The sequence below is a fragment of the Echinops telfairi genome, unplaced genomic scaffold (assembly GCF_000313985.2).
Source record: "Echinops telfairi isolate 266 unplaced genomic scaffold, ASM31398v2 ScPeMD7_7401;HRSCAF=8416, whole genome shotgun sequence".
Lineage (NCBI taxonomy): Eukaryota > Metazoa > Chordata > Mammalia > Afrosoricida > Tenrecidae > Echinops > Echinops telfairi.
In genome coordinates, this window is record NW_022111301.1 from 2,195,571 (window position 1) to 2,199,569 (window position 3,999).

A 3,999-nucleotide genomic window follows, 5' to 3' on the forward strand; every position below is an offset into this window, starting at 1 on the left:
GGACAAAAGTGTCCATTACGAACATAGTACTGAAATATAATACTCCCCTTGGGATGTATGCTAGTATTGTTAAGCCTTTTTTTTTTTCCTAATCCAAGTTACTCCTTCCATTTATCTCCCAACAATAGTGTCATTACATTCTCTGAGACATACATACCTTTTTACCCCAATGTTGATTTAAATTCCCAGTAAGGTTTGCTTATCACTCTTGTAGAAGTATCTGTTGATTTGGGGTGACCGTAGCACGATGCTATATGACATCAACTGAATGGTCTTGTCCTCTCCTCCACCCCATCTTGAAACACTGACTCCAGCTGAAGTAAAGTCTCCTCTGTCAAAGTGCTTTTTGAAGATGTACATATAAAGGAAGTGATCCATGGTTCATGGACACTAAGCAGATTCTCTCCCTCACAGCTTGGGAAACTGGATTAAGTGGATTACATGACCTGAGAGCAGAAGCACGCCTTCTTCTTTAGGTTCCTCTGTTTTTGTTTTTTCATTACTGTTGAGCTTCTTTGTTTGTTTTTCTTTAATCATTTTCTGTGTATGAAATCTAGAACAGGTAGATCTATGGGCATAGTAGCTGGATTGATACTTCCTTAGGGATATGGTAGGGGCAGTGGGGGTGGGGAGAATGAGGCATTAACAAACGAAGAAACTGTTCTGAAATTGTGGTGATGATTGCACAAGTTTTCATAATATTATTGAATGATTTAATTGTATGATATGTGAAGTAATAATAAAATTATGAAACATATACAAATAAGATAGTTAAACATTAATAATTCCAAAAGTTAACACAATGATCCACACACAGTGGTAATCACACACACACTCAAAGTTAAGAACAAACATATTCATGCTCATATTCACACAGACCCTCAAACACATTTTCCTTCACACTCAACACACAACACAGCTTCTCTCAGACCCATAAATTCACAAACAGCTATATTATGTTAAATTTTATATGAGCTTTGCCATATAAATCACAATTTGACTTGGAACTTAAAATATATTTTATCATGCATGCATTTAGCTTGTATTTTTAAATCAGGTTCCATTTTTAATTAATGAACCCTAATCTAAGATTAGTTTTTAGAGATTAATTTTAAAAAGCTCTCTTGTGGAACTTAATTATTTGGGATTTTTTAAAGGAAATACTTTCAGTTACATATATTCCATAAGGCTGCATCTGGATATTGGGGTTTTGAAGTTCTTAATGATCTAATGATTTACCTAAATTGGGAAATGTAGCCAGGATTATTGAAATATTTCCCTAAACATTCAAAATATCAGTGGTATATCAAGCATGTTAGATTTTAATAATTCTTCCATATTACAATGTTTTTCAAGTTGATTCTCTGTCATTCTTAGAAAAACAGAATTATATTAATGCAAATTGTTCATAACAGTATTGCAATCACATATGATTAATTATAATTCTTTATTATAAATGTTCCTTGTAATAATAGGAAGATACTCCAAAACAAACAAACAAACACAAACTAACAAATTCAGTGGCACCGAGTAAATTCCAACTTATAGTAATCCAACAGGACAGAGTAAAACTTGCCCCCAATGGATTGCTAAGACTGTAACTCTTTCTTTTTTAATTTTTAATCACTTTATTTGGGGCTCATACAATTCTTATCACAATCCATACATATGTCCTTTGTGTCAAGCACATCTGTACATTTGTTGCCATCATCATTCTCTAAACATTTGCTTTCTACTTGAGCCCTTGGTATCAGCTCCTCATTTCCCCCCTCCCTCCTCCCACATGAACCCTTGATAATTTATAAATTATTATTATTTTGTCATATTTTACACCGTCTGATGTCTCCCTTCACCCACTTTTCTGTTGTCCACCCCCCAGGGAGGAGGTTATATGTAGATCCTTGTAATCAGTTCCTCCTTTCTACTGCACCGTCCCTCCACCCTCCCTGTATCACCACTCTCGCCACTGGTCCTGAAGGGATCATCTGTCCTGGAAAGCCTCATCTTTCTCCCATGGAGGTTTAGGGAAGAAAAAATTACCTTATTACCCTGAAAAGAGTCATCAGAGTTAACAATAAATTTTAAAACTATCATTTAAGCTTTAAAATGCCTATCTCATAAAAAATAAAATGAACAAATGCAAACAAATTATTGAACAGCACTAGTAAAGAAACCTATAAGATGATAAAACAACTTCAAAAAGTATTTGTTAAACTGGCTACTTTTACGCAATGTTGGAATAAAATTACCCTAGCTACAAAGTTAATAAATATGCAACATGATCACAAAGCATAGTTTGTCACCATACTGAAATTATTTATACCATATTCCTAAAATTCTATGACATAATAGTTACCTAAATATGACATTTTCAATTTATTATTAATAAGCATTCATATTATAATATTATAATTCAAATAAACATCATTAATTAAAAAAATAATCAAGTAAGGAAGTTCTCAGAGAACATGTGGGGTAGAGTTTGACCTTGCATCTAAAAACTCACTGCCATCAAATCCATTCTGACCAATCTACAGCAACCCAATCAGACAGTAGAATTGCCCCTTTGAGTTTCTGTGACTTTTAAATATTTACAGGAATAGACAGCCTCATCTTATTCCACAGAGTATGTGGATTCAAACTACTGATCTTGTAGTCAGTAGCTCAATGAGTACTCCACTACCAGACCAAATACCCTTTTCACCTGGCCTAAAGAGTGCTTACATCTACTCATCATTACAGCACCTCACTAAACCCAAACTCACTGATTTCAAGTCAGTAACAACTCACAGTGACCCTGTAAGACAGAGTGTAGGTACTTGTGGGGGCGTCCAAAGTTGTAACTCTTTACACGAATTGAAAGCCTCGTCTTTCTCATATGGGTGAGCTGGTGGCCCCAAACCCCTGACCATGCAGTCAGCAGCCCAATACTTACTTCACATCACCAGCAGAGCTCCTATAGTTACTCAGAATTTTCACAAGATGAAGTTGCAAGAATGCTATATTATAAACAAATAGATCGAGAGTAAAATGAACCAGGTGTGAGATTATCTCCAACTTTTCCTGCTAGCATTCTCTTAAATTTTGGAATGCCACCCCAACAGGTAAGGATTCATGCAACTACACACAATCATCCTTACCATAAGATCTAAAGATTCTAGAACTTTTCCTTCTTCTAAAAAACTTAAGTGTGGAGACCTTTTATTTATTTTTTAATAAAAGTTTTATTATGAATTCAGTAAAAATTTACAGAGCCAATAATCAGTTTTACATTCAACAGTCCCTAAGCATTTTGCTTCCTCTCATTCATTATAATCCCCTCAATATAGTATTACTTTTTCCACCCCCTCCCTGCTCTGTTTCCACTCATTCTTATTTACTAATTTTTTCAAACTTTGTCCTTGGGTAAATGCTGCCCTTTTAATCTTAAGGAGCTGGTTATTCTGAGGTATGTGTACTTCTCTAGTGTTATTGCTTAGGGCTCATGACCCCTTTTTGTATTCTATTTGATTTCTTATGAAATGAAAATGTGTATGCTATGCCTGTCTCAGTATAGGTTATTTTGGAGGCAAATAACTTGTTTTCTAAATTTCACAGGTCTAACAGAAGAAGAGGAATGTTGTCCCAGATGGAAAATGTGCAGTCTCACTCTCATCTGATTCAGAAAATGTAAAGATGATATTTATTTGGTATTTTCTAACTGACAATATTTCCACAACACTTTGAACATAAAATGAATGCGTGTGGTTGGTTTGGATGATTTTTGAACATGAGAAAAATATTAATTTGAAGGGAAATCATATAGACAGCTATGAATTTCCACAAGTCCTTAGGAGCTTTCAGTTTACAGGTGTCTACGAGCTTGATCGTTATGTGTTCTGTTTCATTTGGGGTGATTTCGAATTTTCCTAGATTTGTATTTGGCACATTCCGAGTTACAATCATTAGCAGATGTTTGCAGCTCTTTCTCCTGACCACCCTGAGTCATGTGCTGTCAGC